General features: G+C 38.5%; 1 protein-coding gene across 8 annotated transcripts in view; it reads left to right on the forward strand.

Annotated features, from left to right (window-relative positions):
• LOC106880178 (sodium/calcium exchanger 2) overlaps nt 1-7,378 on the forward strand; it is a 162,125-nt gene that overhangs the window by 44,599 nt on the left and 110,148 nt on the right. For all 8 annotated transcript variants that reach the window (XR_008265295.1, XR_008265296.1, XM_052972080.1 and 5 more), the window contains exon 2: nt 2,640-2,754. The gene's annotated coding sequence lies outside the window, so the exon portion shown is untranslated. The remainder of the gene's footprint in view (nt 1-2,639; nt 2,755-7,378) is intronic.

Genomic DNA, 7,378 nt, shown 5'->3' on the forward strand with positions numbered 1-7,378 from the left:
GTCAAACTAATACACTTGCTTGTTGTTCCTACACTCGTCTTCGTCTTTGTTTTTCTATAAATTTGAACTATATATTATATAACTTAATATAAATGTCTTCGAAATTTAGCTGACTCAATCACCAGTATCAAACTCACATACGATATGAACATTTATATAATTTGTGCATGCATCATTGTGCTTGCTTATGTAACAACATGGAGAGGAAGCAGGAAATATTCTGCTTCTATGGCGCCATGTGTAATGTATTCTGAAGCTTCACTCACAGTATGTGGGTTTAATTGGGTTGCGCGCAGTAGATACATTTTAGCTGAAAAGCAGTGATAATCAATCGTACTTGACTGATACCAAACTGTTAGTTAATTTACTGAATTAGAAACAAAGTTTCATGTCTCTAATTGTCAAGTTTTCAATTAGCTGGAAAACATTTACTCTTTACATTGAATTAATTAAAACTAAACAGGTGGCATATCTTCGCGAAAGCTATAATCGATATAAGCATTTAGAAGTTTCTACATTTACCCAAAGAAGATAAAGTCAACCATTTAAGAATTTGAACTCGTAACAAAGAGAGTCGCAGCATAAATACGGCCTCAAAGCCTTTTGACGTTGTTCTGTCAGTTCACATCATTTAATATTTTAAAGTGATTTCGTTTACACCAGTAAAATGCAAATTTCATATCTTTTTCCTCTCATTACACTTCTTCCTCGCTTGGATTTATTTCCTTTCTCCTCTTTCTACCTCGATCGTTTTTAGTTATAGGTAAGTCGGCGAGCTTTCAGAAACGTTAGCTGCCGGATAAAGAAATAAGAAACGTTAGCTGCCGGGCGAAATGCTTAGCAGTATTTCGTCTGCCGTTACATTCTGAGTTCAAATTCCGCCGAGGTCGACTTTGCCTTTCATCCTTTCGATGTCGATAAATTAAGTACCAGTTACGCACAGCGGTCGATGTAATCGATTTAATTTGTCTGTCCCTGTTTGTCCCCCCTCTATGTTTAGCCCCTTGTGGGCAATAAAGAAATAAGAAACGTTAGCACGCCGGGCGAAATGCTTAACGGTATTTCATCTGTCTTTATGTTCTGGGTTCAAATTCCGCCGAAGTCGACTATGACTTTCACACTTTCGGGGTCGATAAATTAAGTACCAGTTGTGTACTGGGGTCGATCTAATTGACTCTCCGAAAATTTCGGGCCTTGTACCTAGAGTTTTTAGTTATAGATTCAATATAATCGACACTTTTGCTTCAACATATTTTTTGGTTATCTTAATATACTTAATATTTCTCTAAATTCTTTGTGATCATTTTTATTGCTATTGTTGCTTTTGCTGATGTTATTCCATTCTTATCAATTCTACATGGAGAAAAAAGATTAGCTTTTCTATTTTTTCTTTGCTTTTATTGTTTTTTTTTCTTCTTCTTTTAGTCTAAAAGTTGTTGTAAAGATGAATAGAACAAAAATATGAATTTTTTTAGGCCGACGTTTTTGTACTTCTAGACAGATCGATATAGATTACATAATAATAATAATAATAATGATAATAATAATAATAATAATAATAATTATTGTTATTATTATTGTTGTTGTTGTTGCCATAGCTAGACGTGTAGTTTTGGAGCGCTGTAAGTTTATGACTAATTCACTTGTTTTACAAGGGTCTATACTGTATTTTGTTGGTTAAATCGTTTTGCACGCCAGTCGCCATTCGGGAGTGGGGTGGGGGCTGACGTTTGTTAACCGAAGCCCCATTTATTGGAGGGCAAGATCGACGACGTACTCTGAGAGATCCTGGACGTCGAGGGGGATCAACTGGCTGGTCTCTTCCGGGGGACTTTTGGGCCAGGAACTATGGATAACTTTCAGAAATCCCTGGTCTGGCAGTGCAACCGGGGCGGGGGGGGGGTCGCTGCCGGTTCGATATAAACTCTACGGGTACGGGTGTACAGTCAGACGAGCTTGTCCGAGATACACGTAGAGTGATGAAACCGTTCTGCACGCTCTCGTACAGTGTCCGCACACAGGACGGATTCGGCTATCGTCAGAGTCCATTGTGAAAATCGCCCCGCCTCCTTCATTTGGCAGGGAAAGGATGACAGTTTTTCTGTCTGGTGACTATGACAAAATTGAAAGGTTTGAAGACGGATACCTTACTCTTTGGCCAAGAACTCATTGATTTTTTCAGATTCAACCTGAAAAGGAAATTGAGGCTGGAGAGGGGGGTACTGTCACCCAGTAAGTTCGTTAAAAGGTGGGTGAATGTGGCAAGAATGGCCCACGTGAATGGGCCTGCTCTAAGTGTGCGCCTGTAAGCCGGTGGAAGGGAGAAGAGAGGGTGCCATCCTGAGGAGCCTTTGATGTTAAGGGATCCAAAGTGCGTGAGGTCTCTTTGGTCACTTTATGGTGGAACTCCCCCTTATTGGGGAAGCCTATTGTTGATTTAATCTCTTTGTTAATCGTGTTTTTTCTTTTGGCTGTTTACACGTTTCACCTCACTGTCCTTCGTCTATGTATTGTCCTCTATGTTTTGTGTTCGACCCTGATGGCCAATAAAGAAACAATTATTATTATTATTATTATTATTATTATTATTATTATTATTATTATCGTCATCATCTTTATCATTATTTTATTTCTTTTAGAGTTGCCAGCAACAACGTATTCATACGAGCTCGTGAGTTTTTGAAAAGTTATCGGATTACTTGCCAAATTGGATGTTTTTTGTGTCGTTTTAGAGTGGAGCCGTACCATAGAGAGGTAAGGAGGTTTTTTCTTGACTTTTTCATTTCCCACCGTTTGCCCACGTTCTTGCAATTTCGTCTGGACACTTACCCTTGGAACTCAGAGTATTCTTGGATCTATGAGATTCTTTGGTTACTCTTAGACTGCTCTCTTCTAGGGTGCTAATGGAATTTTGTAGTGTATTCTTTTTCTGTTTTATTTTCTTCCTACATCATTCATTATCAATTTAAGTCTCCACACTTTTTGTATCCACTTCGCGTAATGTCTTTCTCATCCATTTTACAAAGTGGCGGATGACATAATCGGTAGAATATTGAACTAAGTACCTTGTAGTATTTGGTCCAGTTGTTTACGATCTGTGATCAATTCCAGTCGTGACCATCTTTGCTTTTCATCTCTCTGGGTTAGTTAGATAAAATAACTACCAATGAAGCCAATATAAGCCACCATCCCCTCCTACAAAAATGTTTGAACTTGTTTCTATGTTCGAAATCAGAGGGAGATGGATTGGTAGAATAGTTACAGTATCGTTACAAAATATCTCACGGTACTCGGTACAGCCCTTTGCATCCTGAGTTCAAATCTCACCAAGATTATAATTTCCTTTCATCCTTCCGGTGTTAATAAAAGAAACCACCGGTGTACTAGCGGCGTCGATATAATCTTCTAACACCTCCCAATTATTTCTGGCCTTCGGCCAATATTAGAAACGATTCTATTATTATGAGTGTAGAGCATGATAGAAACGGTAAGGGAATAAACAAAACGCTTTGCTGTACCATGTCTTCATGATTCTCTTGAAAATTATTTATCTATTATTTTGTTATTTATTTTATAAAGTTAAATTTAGTTTTTGGAATTTACGCGCCTGAAGAAATTCAATATTTTAATTCTAGACGGAATATCTTTCACACCGTTCCACCTCGCCTCTCTCCACCCCTGTCCCCCTCTCCACCCCTGCCACCTCTCTCTCTCATTTTCATCTCACATGCTCAAACTATGTATACACATATATACACACTTGCCACACAATACGATAAACAGTCGTTTCTAAATATACATACATACACGCATACATATATACAAGTATAATATATATATATATATTTATAAATGCAAATACATACACACACTCTGGATAGGGTGTAAGATCTTGAAAAACACCTGGGTTTTCTAATATGAAAATGTACAAAAGACGCTATTCCGTTGAGTTCTATGGAATTTTATTATAGCTCGATGTTTGGTTAAGAATGGTGAGGGTGGTGCTTCGAAGGAATTATACAGTAAAATTCGATATTTCTATGTCATTCTTCAATACCTTTTAAGATTATCGAATTAAATACACCCTCTTTTTATAATGTTGTTTCTTGCTTGCTTCAGTTCAGTTTTTTTCTTCCTGTCGTTCTATTCTCGTAATCATCTTTTTGTTATTTTCCTATAATTTATTGTATCTTTCTTTATTCTTTGTCTCCTTTTCAGGTCCTTTTTTTAAAAATCTTTTTGAGCTCTTATTTTTTTTTCTTTGGTTTTTGCTTTTGTGTTTCTTTCCGTTCTTGTCTTCTTTGTCTCCATTCTTCTTGATCTTGTCATCTCTCATATTTCTTGCCATTCCTCACCCTCTCTAATTCCTAACCATTTCGTTCCTACTCTTCCATTGTTTGACATTCCTCTCTCTTACTTCTCCCCATTTCTCTCTTAATCTTCCATTTCTTTACGCTCCCTCTTTTATTCCTCCCCATTTCCCTCCTACTCTTCTCTTATTTTCCTTTCTTTTCCACTATATCCTCCTCATATCTCATTCTCCAATAACCCCACTTCTGCCTTTTCTTTTTAATATAATCTACAGATTATATTTCTATAAAATCTCTAGAAGACATTAAAAAAATCTTCTTAATGGTCAACATTTTGTCTGTTCTTTCTCCGTCCAGCAAAGAGACATTTAAAGTTTTATTTTATATTCTCGAAGACAATCGCAATGTTCGGATAACAGAGTGACAATATTTCACTTTTCCTATCTTAAGTACATATTCTGCTCTAGACACTGCGTTTTAGTTTATTTATTTATTTATTTATTTATTAGCCAAGGTACAGGCATGGCTGTGCGGTTAAGACGCTCACTTTACAACTTCGTGGCTTCGGGTTCAATCGCACTGCGTAGCACTCTGGGCCAGTGTCTTCCGTTGTAATCTGGTTCCTACAAGTGCCTTGTGAATGAAATTGGTAGAGAGAAACTACATGGAAGCCTGTCGTATATGTATAGATGTGTGTGTGTGTGTGTGTGTGTGTTTGTGTTTGTGCCTGTGTTTGTACTTCGTTACTGCATGGAACCTGGTGTTGGTTTCCTTACGTCCTCGTACATTAGCAGTTCGGTACTAGCGACTGATAGAATAAGTACCAGACTTCAAACATAAGTCAATTTGCTCGACTAAACCCTTTAAGGCGATGCCTTCACGTGGCTACAGTTCAATGACTAATCAATTAAACTTTAATTAGTAAAGGATGAACCAAGAGAAGTAATACCAATTAAGTATATTTGCCAAAGGAAAGGTGGTAGGTGATTCTTAGTCAGCATCTAGCCTTGGAGCTAAGTACGCATCTAAAATTAAGTCACTTGATGATACTTGGAGATAAAACAGATCGATCGAAACTTGGTCGTAGGATCGCGGTTTCGATTCCCAGACCGGGCGTTGTGAGTGTTTATTGAGCGAAAACACCTAAAGTTCCACAAGGCTCCGGTAGGGGATGGTGGCAAACCCTGCTGAACTCTTTCATCACAACTTTCTCTCACTCTATCTTCCTGTTTCTGTTGTACCTGTATTTCAAAGGGCCAGCCTTGTCACACTGTGTCACGCTGAATGTCCCCGAGAACTACGTTAAGGGTACACGTGTCTGTGGAGTGCTCAGCCACTTGCACGTTAATTTCACGAACAGGCTGTTCCGTTGATCGGATCAACTGGAACCCTCGTCGTCGTAACCGACGGAGTGCCAACAACAAATGTATACATACATATGAACGTAGCAGGTAACAGCTAACCTTTGGGCGCTGTTTTGGACCTCGTTGTGTCTACCACTCTGATTGGTTGGTATTGGTGCAATTTGTCTCTTACTCTATCGCGCACCAATATGCAACCTAACCACTCGCAGCCTCCAAATAAATCACGTAAGACAGTCTGTTCTAAACACTATTTGAGCCTACCGTTAGCTATAAAGAAACTCACCTCCTCCTAGTCTCGGAGTCTGTTAGTTCCAGACCCTCTAAGACCTAACCACTGGCCACATTACAGCGACCTCCATCTTCGTCGCCAACATCATGTCTCTCACCAACGTCGTCAACAACATTTCTACACAGCACCGACAACACTGTACAGGTTCTAACATATCGCTGTTCGTGAGTTTCCTCGCCAGGGTTAACAGAAAACATACAACCCACGCAGTTGCATGTAGATATATGAATAAATGTCCATCATCCACTTCCATTTATCATTCAGCTTGTGTATATATACGTGTGGCCGGCATTATAAACATTTAAAGTCACCACCTTGTTCCATGTATTTCTTTATACCGTGTTCCTGTCAAATGATATTACAGCCTTCTCAGTAGAATCACATTAGATGGAATACAACCAATTCTTCTATAATTTCTTTGATAAGAGCTATGTCATTGCCACGCAATTTTCAGAGAAATAATACGAAGGTGGCTTCCTGTTGCCATCCTTCGGATATCTTTTTACTAGACGCCATCTTTTTAACCAGATACACACAAATTTACCGCATCGGTTTGGAATCTCAAAACGTATACAGCTAAAACTGAAAACAAATATAGCAAGGCGCTTTGTCAGATGTTCAAACAATTCCTTCAGTCCAACGCTCTGGACTGGTAATTAATTCTATCGACCATGGGATGATAGAAGGAAAATTTACTTGATTTAGGTTTTAAACTTAGAACACAAAGTGCTAGAAAATACATCCACCACTCTTGTCTCAATAAACTCTCCTGTGTATAGACTGATCTTGCTATAATTCTCGTTTAGAACCATTGTAATTTTACTTACAGCTTTTTATGTCCTCCAGAAAGGCATGCCACCTCTCCACATTCATTCTTCCGCGTACCTCCTCTGCGCATTCATTTAAATTTCTCTCTCTCGCTCTCTTTCTCTCTCTCTTTCATCCCCATCTACTCCCTCCTTTCCTTCCTCTCTTTATTCACCCTTTTCTCTGTATTCCAACTTTTTCTATCGTGTGCCTTTCCCTCTTCAAATAAATAACTAATTAAATTAAATGAATGAATAAATATCACTAACTCCATTCACATTCCCACCAAGACAATACATCATATTTTTAATTGCGTTTTACAATATAATTAATGTTTTTTTTTGTTCTCCCTAATATAATGTTGTTCTTGTTATTGTTGTTTCCTGTCTTCCGTTAAGCCACGCTATCTCAAGCGTAGATCGCGCTGGACATCGCTGAGTTACACGCATGCGTAACTAGACGCGTAATTTCATTTTCGTACATACACACAAGTGCGAAGACAGCTACGCATAATGACACGCACTTTCTTTCTATTTCTCTCTTTTCTTCATTCTTTCCACCCCTCTCTCTTTCTCTTTCTCTCTTTCTTTGTCTCTCAGTCCCCCCCC

Source organism: Octopus bimaculoides, chromosome 12 (assembly GCF_001194135.2).
Source record: "Octopus bimaculoides isolate UCB-OBI-ISO-001 chromosome 12, ASM119413v2, whole genome shotgun sequence".
In the NCBI taxonomy this organism is placed as follows: Eukaryota; Metazoa; Mollusca; class Cephalopoda; order Octopoda; family Octopodidae; genus Octopus; species Octopus bimaculoides.